The following is a 14,779-nucleotide window of genomic DNA, read 5'->3' on the forward strand; positions in this document are numbered from 1 at the left end:
CTTTCTTTTTTTTTTTTTTAAAGGAAATGAAATGTGATAAGAGTTACGATGATCACTGGAGGGGAATGTAGATTGAGAAAGCATTTCTTGTTTTTTAAATGTATTTATTTATTTTTGGCTGTGTTGGGTCTTCGTTTCTGTGCGAGGGCTTTCTCTAGTTGCGGCGAGCGGGGGCTACTCTTCATCGCGGTGCGCGAGCCTCTCACTATCGCGGCCTCTCTTGTTGCGGAGCACAGGCTCCAGACGCTCAGGCTCAGTAGATGTGGCTCACGGGCCCAGTTGCTCCGCGGCATGTGGGATCTTCCCAGACCAGGGCTCGAACCCGTGTCCCCTGCATTAGCAGGCAGACTCTCAACCACTGTGCCACCAGGGAAGCCCAGCACCTTTCTTAAACAGAAGATACCTGACTGAAAGATCATTGAGGAACACATATCAAAAATACTTTTTAATTTGAATTTTTCAAAGAAGCATCAATAGAAAATATTTTTATCCACTGTAAAAATGAATAACAGGGAAAGAACACAGCGATACATGAATTCAATGCAGAAGACACATTATTCGTGAATATCCCCTCTTGCCTGGAGAGGGCATAGTGTGATTCCCAGCTGTTCATTCTGTTTTTGTTTTTCCGCGTAAACAGGGTAAAGAAAAGAATGGCTTCACCTGACCCCACACGCATCATGATAGCAATCTCACCAAATTTGACCCACCCCTTGAATCCCACTGAATCATTCACTTGGCATCCTCCACTTCTAAAGTGCCCTACTCTTACCACTGCCAGAGTCCACCCAACCCTCAGTCTGATTTGATTTCCATCCTACTGAACATTTCAGAGAGCTTATCTCCAGCTAGCACCTACTGGTTGGCCTCTTTATGTCAACATTCTCAAGAATGAGCCGCTGACACCTGCCGTTTTGCCTTCCCATGGTGACCAGCATCTGCCAAGGACTTGTTTCTCCCCACCTCCTCACACTGTTCTCCAGCAAGAACCTCTTTCACTTCAACTTCCTCTGGGTAGACCTGATAATCAATTATCTGGAGACTCGCAGCATCTTTTTTCCCCACCTTTTCTGTCTTCAGGAGCATCTGAAGATCCAAGTTTTACAGATAGCGGATTTCTAAATTTGGGAGGAGAAAGAAAAAAAGAGGAATTACTTGTAAAGTCTGGAAATAGCTTCGAATCACTTGCTAATGAACAAGAACCACAGCCCTCCAGCTATTCTGGAGCACTGGAGGCAAACCTGAGCTCAGTCATCACAAGCTCCCATTTCTCAAAGGTTTAGGGAACCATGTGCAACAGAAATGGGGCCTGGGTCTTCTGGAATCTCCTCGCTAGGCACAAGTCCCTGATGGCTACAGTCCCAATCTTTGGTAGCTGTTTCCCATTAGCATCTCTGTTCTATCCAATGGAATATCTAATACCCCTGCCCCTCAAAACCAAATGCAGTTTAAAGAATACCCACAATTTCCCCAGAATCAGCCCCTACCCCACCCCAAGGCCCAGCATCTGCCCCTGCCTGGAACCTTGTCTCATCAACACTCAACGCCCTCTGTTTTTAAGGGCTAAAGCAACACGTACTTCAGGAAGATTGGATTAGGGAATCCAGGAAGTTTCTATGTGAGGAGCCCAGATAAGGAAGAAACTAGTGATGGGAACTAGAGTATATTCTGAGGAAGGGTCCAAAAGATCATCTATCAAGGGGCTCACAAAGCTATCCAACACACTGTTTGGGGACTGACTTTGAGAGAGAAGAAAGAAGGAGTTGGTGAGTGACTCAGAGAGTGACTTATCAAGGCACCCAAGGGAGAACCTAGAAAAGAAGCAACTGGAAAACACCCTGAACAGGCACTTGGGCAAGATCGGTCAGTGTAGGATCCCCATGGGTATGCATGATGCAGGGCTTACTGCCCACTTTATTCTGCTCCCTCCAGGGATGTCCCACACCTGTTCAGAAGCCAGAAACTTGTACCCAGAAAAAGGGTAGTTGCTACTCAAGGATCGTTAATGTCTTTAGTGTTTTATTTGGGAACAAATATTCAACTCATGAGATCTCCATGAAGGATGACCCAGACAGATATCAGTGGTGGGAATGTTCACGGTGAAGCCACAATATGCCTGGGGATAAATGAGAGAATGAGGAAAACAGTAGAAGAGTGAGTGGGAAACAAGGAAAATTACTGGCGGGGAGACAGAATGAACCAGGAGCAGGAGGAATGAGAATGTTCTCGTCATCTCCACCATGATACCCACACCCCCACACACACAACCAGACCCAGTTCCACCACTTTGTGGCAGCTGAGGGCAAGGTGCTTTTCCCACAGAAGTGTGTATAGGATTTATCTTTGAGCACAAAGTCAATATCTGCGTGAATATTTTCAGAAATGGCATTGCTCTCTTTGAGGAAGGTGATCTTGGGGCCTCCTAAAGCTGTATTTCATGACAAGGCAGCTGTGTTTTATGTAGGACCCTGTATTAGTTTCCGAGATCTGCCATAACAAACTGCCACAAATTTTATGGCTTAAAACAAATTTATCTTCTCACAGTCCTAGAGGTCAGAAGTTCGAAATCAAGGTGTCAGCAGGGCCACGTACCTGTCAAGCTCTAGGTGAGAATATTTCCTTGCCTCTCCCAGTTTCTGGTAGCTTCTAAATTTCCTTGGCTTGTAGTAGCATAACTCCAATCTTTGTCTACATCTTCACAGGGACTTTCTCTCTGAGTGTCTCTGTGTCCTATTCCCACTTGATCTCAAACTATCCTTGGTGTAGTATATTCTGCTTCTAGACAAGCCCTGCCTGGAATATCTGATGAACTTCAGCACAGGCTCCAACACTCAGGAGTTGAGACAATCTGGAGAGTAGAGACAATCTGGGGAGTAGAGAATAAAGAGAGAAAATGTCCCTGAGAGCTTCTGACCAGAAAATGTTATGAAAAAGTTGCTTTATTGATGCATTATTAATCTATGTCAAAATATTTGCAGCAGGGACTTCCCTGGTGGGCCAGTGGGTGAGACTCCACGCTCCCAATATAGGGGGCCTGGGTTCAATCCCTGTTCAGGGAACTAGATCCCACATGCATGCCACGACTAAGAATTCTGTATGCCACAGCGAAGATCCCGCATGCCGCAACTAAGACCCGGCACAGCCTAAATAAATAAATAAGTAAATTGCAGCAGATATGAAGTTTCCTCACCCATACCTTCTCACACAGGTTAAAACTACAGATGTCCTTATGCTGGATTCTAGCCCTGCCATGGCATGTGACTGTAGAAAAGTCATTTCTCCTATTTGGTCCTTGAGTTCCCCACCTGTAAGATTCAGACATGAGGTTCCATTACTGATTTTGAAATCTTTTAGATTAGGAGAGCTGTTTTTCTTTGAAATAAATAATGTATGGAACCCTTATAGAACAGATAAGACCTATGTTTTATTAGAAATTTTATTTCAAAAGTTTGATTCTGATTCAGTCAGGGTAGACCAGGATTTGCTATGATAACAAATACACCCCAATATTACAGTGGCTTAACACACAAAGGTTTGTTTCTTGCTCATGTCACAGTTAGTGCAGGTCAAGGAACTCTTCTTAGCAGATTTCCATTCCCCCCAGTGACTCACCCCGCCCAACAATCTTGTGATTCAGCCATGATAAAGCCCTGGCCTCTATGGTAGGGGAAGAAAGAGCATACACCACTTCCATCCATATCCCAATGGTCCTGAGCATCCAGTCACCTGCTCAATTCAGATGCAAAGGACTCTGGGAAATGTAGTTGTCCTCTTCCAGTAAAAGGAGAATGACACAAATTTGGTGCCTCTGTGGCAAACTCTATAACATGTACTTATTATAAGGTCAATCATTGAGAACAGTGATATTGTTTGGATAGATCAAAAAGAAAAAGAAATTAGATATTATGGATGACAGATGCAGTCATGTTTCAACCTCAGCACTGCATTTAGTCCTTTTTTTTTTTTTTTTTTCTTTTGGAAATACTAAGAAAATTCCAGGTCACGAAGAATAGCAGTTGAAAATGCTACTGGTATTTTAAGACTTGCTTCGGAATTTGAGGATTTTCTCTAAGTACACAGAGATAGGAGGAGAAACTTTAGTGTCAAGCCTACACACAACTGAGTTAACAACATAAAAAATATGCTGGCCATCTCCAGATTTTAACATTGAGCATGCAACATATCTGAGGATTCATGTTGCATTTATTACAATGTTTAAATAGTTAAACATACTTAAAATGTGAAGTTCAAGTATAATGTTTATGGAAACCTCTGCTTTGGAGAACACAGTGCAAGGTAAACTTTGCACACTGTTGCATGTTACATTTTCCAAAGAAGGTCATATCTCCCATCCCTCATGCTCTTCTTGCAATGTGTCTTGGATACTTTCCCTATTGTGAGGTAGTCTGTTCCCTTTCCTTGAATCTTCAGAGGGCTTGTGACTACAGTAGCAGTGATCATAAAGATGGTACAGCTCCCACCTTGCTGGCTAGAACACTCACAATGTGGCCCTGAGCTGCCAGGTAAGTAATCCAACTGCCTTGAACAATCTGCTATGAAGAATGAGGCTGATCTCACAGGGTTGAGGGAAGATCCAATCAGATCAGTATGAACACCCAGTGTTCAAATAACATCAGTCCCCATCCCCTGTCTCTATCTGAGCCACCGTGTAGCAAGGGGGAAACAGACTCATGAGCCCTGGGTCCCAGGCCAGTTCATGTGACTCTCAGACCCTTATTTCCTATAAGCCTTGGTTGCCCTACCCGGAAAGTGGGATTATTTCTCATTTAACAGAATGGATCAAATGAGATAGTGAAAGCCCCTCAGGAAACACTAAAGTCCTAGAAACATTTCCCAAGTTTCTGCGTGCCACAAATTATGCCATTAATTGCTTTATTGTTTCCATTTCCAAACAAAAAGCATTCTGCAGGTCAGGCCAAGGGGTTTGAGAATAATGCAGATCTAATCCCAGTACAACAAACTGCAACCAGGCTGCCCTGGGAGAACTGAGGCCAGGCTGACTTGTCCTCAGCTCCCTCTGGCCCAGCACAGAGCCTGGCACACCATAGGAGCTATATTACCAAAAACTCCTTTCACCTGCAGTCAAGAACATTTTTGGGGCTCACATGGTTTTTTTAATTAGATGCCAACATTTAAAAATTGGAAATGTTCACATAAAAATCGAAGCTCCAGCTTCCCATGTAAGGGAAGTTGCTATTGGGTAGTCAAAACATCCAGAATATATATGATATAGTACCTAATACCATATTTGGTGTCAGTCTTCAATACTTTGTTTTCTTCTCTCATCCCTCTCCAAATCTGTCAAGCTGAGGGAAGCCCCCTCACATTAGTTCTGTTCAGTGAGGCTCTAGCACCTCACATCTCTCTCATTAAAAAAACAGAGTATAGGGTACTTGAGTGAGCCACCACCTGCCTGAGCCTCGAATTCTGTACCTGTGAAAGGGAATAAATAATAGGACCTACCTCATAGGATAATTGTGATATGAAATGGGTTGATGCATGTGAAATGGGTTCTGAGCCTAAAATAGCACTGAATACATGAAAACTATCATGTTCCTTTCCATTCCATGCTTTAAAAGATTCTAAGAAGAATCTCACTTTAAAGAAATTCTCCGAGAACATTCCAAAGCCTCCCCCATGGCCAAGAAAAGACCATATCACCTTTTTCCCAGGAAGCACCTGTCGCTGGGGTGTCACCCTCCAGTGTCCCCACCTGCAACTCTGCACACCCAGGCTGAGCCCCCTCCACCCAGCTTCTCAGAGCTCGGATCTGCACATTTGCCTCCCACCACCTCCCTCCCCACCCTGCAGTCATCTGTGCTGCCCACCCTGGCAAGCTGTCTCCCTAACACCTCACCTACTCACGGCTTAATAATTTTATTTCCCACCTTTATTTCTCACTCAGAAGAGGGGGAGGAGTAGGGAGAATCATACAAGCCAGGAGATGGGTGGAGAGGGGTGGAGAGCCGGCTGCACCTACAACCCCCACTTCAGTGCCCTCAGCCCACAGCTTCCACAGGTCCACCCCCAGCTGTCTGGTGCTCCTGCCTCCCCTTCACCCACACACACCCTGCCACTGAGTGGCCAGTAACCTTCTCTTTTCCCTGAGGGTTTTAGATCCCCAATTCCACAGCTCTGGGAAAAAGCCCAGTTCTCCTCTCTGGCCAGACGTGTTACACAGAAGACATACTCCCTTCCTTAGAAGTGAGTCAGGGGTAGGTGCAATAGGAAGACCACTCACTGAGACCCCTGACCCTCTCTAAGCACCAGGCTCATTAGCACTGTGACCTGGAAAATATTACTCTCTGAGTCCACCTATTTATCTCCCTCCCCACCCAAAATACTTTAAAATATATAACAAGGCCAACCCTTTCTTCATGTGGCCCTATTTCCCCTCCTGGGAATGACAAGGGCAGCACAGTGCAGTAGGGACATAGGCTTAATTCTTTATAGACCATGTGACTTTGGACAAGGCCCTTCACCTCTCTGAGGCTCGGTTCCCATACCAGTAAAGTGGGGATGATCTGACGCCACCTCATAGCCTTGCTTTGAGAAGCAAAGCAGTCATAGGATGATGGAACACACTTTCTGGAGCTATCAGTTGTTACAGAGGAAGATTGCTTCTAAGGTGAGTTTTAAAAGAAAAATAACGGAATAAAAAGGTAATGGACACTTCTGCTTCCAGCCAGATGGAGTAATGGAACAGAGTTAACCTCCTATCTGACACAACTGAAAAGAAAAACAGAAAAAGTATGAAACAGCAGTTTTCAAAAGAGTGGACCTCAGGCAATAAGGGTAATGAGCCATGGAAGACCAAAAACAGTCAAGCTGAGCTCTATGACTGCCCCAGGTTACTGCCTTGAGCACTGTCCAGGTACAGGGAGAAGAAAACAAGGAGAAGTAGTAGGCTCCTGGAGGTGGGGAGACAGAGTTGAGAAGCTGGGGGGACCAAGGCAGCTAGTGTTCACAAGACAGAATAACAGAAAGGACAAAGCTGGAAAGAAAACTCCAGCTATCTGTGGAGTGTCTGCCTTGGGTATTCAGCAGAGAACTGATCAGTTTACCTGTGTAAGGAAACTACCAGAGATGAGAGAGAAATTATCTAAAAGGAAGAGTGAGGACAGTGCCTGAGTTCACAGAGGGCTAAGAAGAGTACCTGATCCTACCAACCAGACCAGAAAACCTAATAATTCATGGGGCCCTGGGTAGTGTGAGCAAAACAGTCTTGCCTCAGTAATGGAGAATGATTAGCCCTAGGAAAAAAAAAAATGCTGCTCTGATCCAAACTAACAAACTTGAAAGTAAGACCTAAAAGGATCAATGTTTTTCTAAGTAACTTAGCTTCATCCCCAAACAAAGCTTAATATTTATAGGAGAACTAAAATATCTAGCAATGAACAAGATAGAATTCACAATATCTGGCATCTAATCTGATTAACAGCATAGAAAGCAGCAGGAAAATATGGCCAATAATGAGGAGAAAAATTGATCAACCTACACTGACCCTGAAATGACAGAATAAGCTGACAAGAACATCAAATAGTTGTTATAACTATAACTACTCCATAGACCCAAAAAGTTAAGAAAAGACATGGATGATATTTTTTAATTGAACTTCTAAAGATGAAACTTCTAAAGATGAAAACTATGTCTAAGACAAAAAAATACGATAGGATTAACTGCAGATTAGACACTACAGAAGAAAAGATTAGTGAACTTGAAGACATAGGAACATTTAATATCCAAAATGAAACAAAAAGAGGTAAAAAAAATTTAAGAGCATCGGTAAGCTCTGTGACAACTTCAAGGAGCCTAATACAGTCACCCTTTAGTATCCTCGGGATTGGTTCCAGAACCACCTGCAGGATGCTTGAGTCCCTTTTGATTGGCCCTCCATTTCCACAGATTCAGCATCTGCATATTCAACCAACCACAGTTGAACAGTCAATCCATGGTTGGTTGAATCCATAGACACAGAACCTAAAGATATGGAGGCCAACTGTATATATGTAAATGGAGTACCTGTAGGAAGTATCAAGGAGGACAGAAAAATAATAACTAAAAAATTTTCAAATTCGATGAAATTTATAGATCCAGAAAGATCAACAAAACCCAAGCATAAGTAATGAAGAAAACTAAACCAAGATACATGATAATAAAAAATGGAAAATCAGTAATTAAGAGAAAAACATTAAAGTAGCCAGAGGGGAAAAAGGACACTATATAGAGAGAAACAAAGAAAAAGGTGACAGCAGATTGGTCATCATAAACAATGCAAGTGAGAAGAGAATGACACTTATCCTTGGGTACTGAAAGAAATAAAACCTGTCAATGTAGAATTCTATACCCATTATAAATACTTTTCCCAATCCAAAGAGAAATAAAGACTTTATCATACTAAGAAATGCTGAAATAATTTAGTACCAGCAGATCTGTACTATAAGAAATGCTAAAGGAAGTCCTTCAGACAGAAGCAAAATGACACTATATGGAAATGCAGATCTTAACAAAGGAATGAAGAGCCCCAGAAGTGACAACTGCATAGGTAAATATATTATTTTCTTATTATTTAAATATCTTTAAGAGATAGTTGACTATGTAAACAAAAATAACAACATACTGTGGGGATTATAATATGTGTATAAGTAAAATATATGGCAATAATAACATACCATCTGAGAATGAAGAAAGGGAACTATAATACAGTAAGATTCTTATACTATACACGAAATGGTATAATGTCACTTGCAGGTAGACTGTGATAAGTTAAAAATGTATACTATAAACCTTAAAGCAACTATTTAAAAAAAACGAGACCAACAGATGGAACAAATAGGGAAAAAAAGTAGCAAGATGGTAGACTCAGTCCTAACCATATGAATAATCGCATTAAATGTAAATAGTCTAAGCATCCCAATTAAAAGGCAGAGACTGTCAGATTGGATAAAAAAAAAACTCAATTTTATACTGCTTATAAGAAATGTACTTCAAATATACATACCAAAATAAAAAGATGGAGAAAGATATATTGTGTTAACACTAGTCCAAAAGAGTCATTATTTTAATATCACACAACATAGTTTTTAGAGCAAAGAACATTACCAGGAATAAAGAAGGTCATTTGACTATGATAAAGGGGTCAATTAATCAATAGAATGTAGTAATCTTAACTATATACACATCTAATAACTGAGCTTCAAAATATATAAGAAGGGGACTTCCATGGTGGCACAGTGGTTAAGAATCCGCCTGCCAATGCAGGGGACACAGGTTCAATCCCTGGTCCAGAAAGATCTGACATGCCATGGAGCAACTAAGCCCATGTGCCACAACTACTGAGCCTGTGCTCTAGAGCCCATGAGCCACAACTACTGAAGCCCACATGCCTATAGCCTGTGCTCCACAACAAGAGAAGCCACGTCAATGAGAAGCCTGTGCATCGCAAAGAAGAGTAGCCCGGCTCGCTGCAACTAGAGAAAGCCCATGTGCAGCAACAAAGATGCAACTCAGCCAAAAATTAATTAATTAATTAATTATATATATATATATATATATATATATATATATATATATGAAAAACCTGATGGAACAGCCCAGAGAAACAGCCAAAATCACAATTATAACTGAATATTTCAATATCCCTCTCTCAATAATTGATAAAACAGGTATAAAGAAAATGATCAAAATATAGAATACTGAAACAGCACTATCAACCAACTTGACCTAACTGAAATTTCTAGAACACTCCACCCAAAAACAGAAGAATGCATGAGAAACATTACCAAATGTACCAAATTCTGGGCCACAAAACAAATCTCAATAGATTTAAAAGGATTCAAATATATAAAGTATGCTCTCTGACCACAATGGAATCAAATTAGAAATAAATTATCAAAACAATATAGGGAGGGACTTCCTTGGCAGTCCAGTGGGTAAGACTCCACACTCCCAATGCAGGGGACCCAGGTTCAATCCCCTGGTCAGGGAACTAGATCCCACGTGCATGCCACAACTAAGAGTTCACATGCTGCAACTGAGAGTTTGCATGCCACAACTAAGAAGCCCACATGCTGCAACTAAGAAGCCCACATGCCACAACTAAGAAGCCCACATGCTGCAACTAGGAGTCCACATGCCACAACTAAGAAGTCCACAGGCTGCAACGAAGAAGTCCACATGCCGCAACTAAAAAGAGTCTGCATGCCACAACTAAAGATCCCACATGCTGCAACGAAGATCCTGATGCCACAACTAAGACCCAGCATAAATAAATAAATAAATAGGGGAATTCCCCAAATATTAGAAAAATAAATAACATACTTCTAAATAATCCACGTGGTTAATAAAGGCATAGAAATGGAAATTAGATAGTTTTTAAATTGAATGAAAATACAATATATCCAAATTTGTGGGATGCTACTAAAGCAATATTTAAGGAGTAATTTATAGCACCAAAAGCCTGTAGTAAGAAAAGATGCAAGGCCTCAAATGAGTGACCTCAAATTCTACCTAAGAGACTAGAAAAAATAAGCGCTTACCCAAAATAAGCAGGAGAAAATAAATACTAAATATCAAAGCAGAAATTGCTAAAATAGAAAACAGAAAGGCAATAGAGAAAATCAATGAAACCAAGAGCTGTTTGAGAAGATCCATTAAACTGATAAACCTCTAGAAATTCTAATTAGAAAAAAAGAGAAGATACACGCTACTAATATCAGGAATACTGGAGATGATACCCCTAAAGACTCTATATATATTAAAAGGATAAGGAATTTTGTGAACAACTTTATGCCAAAAAAATCGACAACTTAGATGAAATAATCAAATTCACTGAAAGACAAAACCTACCCAGGCTCACCTAAGAAGGATTAGTTAACGAGAATAGCCCCCATCTATTAAAGAAATTGAGTTTTTGGCTAAAAGTCTTCCCACAAAGAAAACTCCTGGCCCAGATGGTTTCCCCAGTGAATTCTACCAAACATCTAAGGAAGAGATAATATTAATTCTACATAAACTTTTCTAGAAAATTAAAGAGGAAGAAATATTTCCAAACTCATTCTTTGAGGCAAGCATTACTCCAACAGCAAATCACGCAAAGATATTAAAGGAGCAGTGCAGACCAGTGTCCCTTATGAATACAAATGCAAGAACTTCTAAATAAAATTTCAGCAAATCCAACAATATTTTAAAACAATAATACTTCATGACCAAGTGAGATATATCCAAGGAATGCAGGGTTGCTTTAACATTTTAAATTAGTCAGTATAATTCACCATATTAAAAAACTAAAAAAAAAGCCATATAGTCAGCTCAATAAACACAGAAAAATCATTCAACAAAATACAAAATTTATTCCTAATAAAAACTTTTAGCAAACTAGAAATTGAAGAGAACTTCCTGAACCTGACAAAGGGCTTCTAAGGATACCTACAGTTAATGTCACACTTAATGGTGAAAGACTAGATACTTTACCCCTAAAATCAGGAACAAGACAAAAATGTCTGCTCTCCCTATATCCAATGTTGTACTGGAGTTCTAGGTGGTACAGTAAGACTAGGAAAACAAAGAAAAGGCATACAGATTGGAAAGGAAAGAGTAAAACTGTCTTTATTCACAGACAATATGATTGTCTATGTAGAAAATCTACTGGAACCTACAAGAAAGCTACTAGAACTAATAAGTGAGTTTAGCAAGGTTGCAGGACACCAGATCAATATACAAAACTCAGCTGCATTTCTATATACTAGCAATGAACAACCAGAAATTGAAATTAAAATACTCTTTATATAGCATTAAAAATGCTGAATTCTTAGGGATAAACCTGACAAAAGATGGGAAAGATATGTATGCTGAAAACTACAAAATATTGCTGAGAAAAATTAAAGAGCTAAATAAATAAAGAGATAGTGCAAGGGGACTTCCCTGGTGGTGCAGTGGTTAAGAATCCACCTGCCAATGCAGGGGACATGGGTTCGATCCCTGGTCCACGAAGATCCTACATGCCACAGAGCAACTAAGTCCATGTGCCACAACTACTGAGCCTGTGCTCTAGAGCCTGCAAGCCACAACTACTGAGCCCACGAGCCACAACTACTGAGCCCACGTGCCACGACTACTGAAGCTGATGCACCTAGAGCCTGTGCTCCTCAACAAGAGAAGCCACCACAATGAGAAGCCCAGCCGCAAAGAAGAGTAGCCCCCGCTCACCACAACTAGAGAAAGCCCGCATGCAGCAATGAAGACCCAACACAACCAAAAATAAATAAATAAATAAAATTGATTCTAAAAAAATGAGACAGTGCAGGGATTTGAAAACACAATATTGATAAAATGTTAATTCTCCCCAATTTGATCAGTGCAATAGCAATGAAGATCCAGCAGGCTTTTTTGCAAAAATTGACAAACTTATTCTACAGTGCATATGAAATGGAAAAAAAAAAAAAGACTAGAATAGCCAAAACAACTATGAAAAAGAACAAAATTGGAAAGCTAATGCTATCTGATTTCAAGACTTGTTATAGAGCTGTAGTAATCAAAACTATGTGGTATCACTATAAAAATAGCAAATGGAGCAATAAAGCAGAATAGAGAGATCCATGCATATATAAACAATGGATTTTTAAATATAGACTTCATTATTAGAAGAAAAATTGAGAAGATGTACATAGAATTCTCATATGCCCCTCATCAAGTTTCCCCTACTATTAACATTGTACATTAGTATATTTGTTATAATCAATGAACCAATATTGATACATTGTTATTAACTAAAGTCCATAGTTTATTCAGACTTTCTTAGTGTTAACCAACATCTTTTTGTGCTCCAGTATCCTATGCACATTACATTTAGTTGTTATGTCTCCATAGACTCCTCTTAGCTGTGACACTCTCTCAGACTGTTTTTGACGACCTTGACAATTTTGAGGAGTACTGGTTGAGTATTTTGTAGAATATCCCTCAATTAGGATTCATCTGATGTTTTTATAATTAGACTGGAGTATGTGTTTGGAGAAGGAAGACTTTAGAGATACAGTGCCATTCTCATCATAGCCTAACAAAGGTATATACTATCAACATGATTTATCTGTTCAAGTTAACTTTGATCACACAGCTGAGATAGTGTCTGTCACTTTTTTCCACTGTAAAATTATTCTTCCCCCCCCCCAACAACTTTCTATACTCTTCAGAAAGATGTCACTCTACACAGCCCACACTTAATAAGTGGGGAGTTATGCTCCACTTCCTTAAAGGTGGAATAGATACATAAATTATTTGGAATTCTTCTGCAAGAGGGATTTTTCTCTTCTCCCCCATTTATTTATTCAGTCATTTATATCAGTATAGGCTCATGGATATTTATTTTATATTTTGGGTTATAATCCAATACTACTTTATTTATATACTGTTGCTTAAATTTTTCAAGTTGGCCATTGGGAGCTCTGTCAGTTGGCTGTTATGTTCTTTGGACAAACCCCCATCAATACAGGATTGTCTCTTTTCAGTACTTCCTTACTTTCTGGTGCTACAAAATGCTCTAAGTTCATCTTGTATATTACCTGCTACAGTCCTAAAACCAGCCCAGGAGCCCTGGGTCCTTTTATTTAAGAATGATATTAAAAACCAAGATCTGGGCGCTAGGTGTGCTCACTGCTATAGGCATTAACAAGTAATTTCAACAAAGGTACAAAGGCAATTCAGTGGAGAAAGCAGTCTTTCAGCAAATGGTGGTAAAACAACTGGATATTCATATGCAAAAAAACGATGTTGGATCCATGCCTTGCACCATATACAATAATTACCTTGGGGGTTTTCAAGATGGCAGAGGAGTAGGAGGACGTGGAGTTCATCTCTCTCCACAAACGCATCAAGAATACACCTACAGATAGAACAAATCTCACAGAACACCAGCTGAACACTAGCAGAAGACCTTGGGCACTGGAAAGGACAATAAAGATCCCCACATGACCAGGTAGGATGAAAGAAAGAAGGAAGAAAGAAGAGGAGAGGAAGCGGGACAGGACCTGTGCCCCTGGGGGGAGCTGAAGCAGGGAGAGGGTCCCGCATCCGGGGAAACCCCCTCACCGATGGGGAAATCAGGTGGGACAGAAGGGAAGCATCTGAAGCTATTGGTGGAGGGTGAAATGGCCGGTCTGTGGCAGACAGGATAGAGTGAGAACTACACAGACAGTCCGTGCCACGGCCCTGCATGCCCTGGACTGGGATGTGTGTCTGCTGGTGTGCACAGGAGCTGGAGCATGGGGATTGGAGAGCAAACCTGGGAGGAGAACTGCTGTTGGGTGAGAAGAAGACAGCCTGAGGGGATGGGGGGGAGGAAATCTACAACCGGGAATGCCTGTGGAGGAAACCTGGACTGCCATGGAAGCAAGGCGCCACTGTTGTATGATGTGCAGAGGGTGGAGCCGCCATTACAGCCTCTCTTCCCTCACACACCAGCCCCTGCCCCCCCAGGTGCTAGGAAAGGGTCCCGCCAGGGTTGGCCCTCACATGCCTGCTGCCAGGCACTAGAATAGGCTCCCACTAGGGCTGGATCTCTCATGCCCACAGCCACTGGCTTCCCCACGCACTTGTTGCTGCTGGGGCTCCCATAACCCAGGCAGCTGTGCTGCCTCCGTGCCCTGTCTTCACCTGGGCAGACCTGAGTGCTCCAGGGCAGCCTCCAGAGCAGACTCCTGGGGGTGGCCCACACTCAGAGGTGGGGCTAAAACCACAGCTGAGCCCCAGGAGTGGGGCGACTAAG

At 41.4% G+C, this 14,779-nt stretch overlaps 1 long non-coding RNA gene across 4 annotated transcripts in view; it reads right to left on the reverse strand.

Moving 5' to 3' along the window:
- LOC309623783 overlaps window positions 1-14,779 on the reverse strand; it is a 48,145-nt gene continuing 33,366 nt past the window's right edge. Inside the window, exons 2-3 of one of the 4 annotated variants that reach the window (XR_014241636.1) lie at window positions 3,197-3,305; window positions 1-2,866 (exon numbers count right to left, since the gene is read on the reverse strand). This is a non-coding gene — a long non-coding RNA (uncharacterized lncRNA). Of the gene's footprint in view, window positions 3,306-14,779 lie in introns of all 4 variants that reach the window. The other 3 variants (XR_014241637.1, XR_014241638.1, XR_014241639.1) reach the window with 3 other exon arrangements.

The sequence above is a fragment of the Balaenoptera borealis genome (assembly GCF_965194805.1).
Source record: "Balaenoptera borealis genome assembly, chromosome: 2".
In the NCBI taxonomy this organism is placed as follows: domain Eukaryota; kingdom Metazoa; phylum Chordata; class Mammalia; order Artiodactyla; family Balaenopteridae; genus Balaenoptera; species Balaenoptera borealis.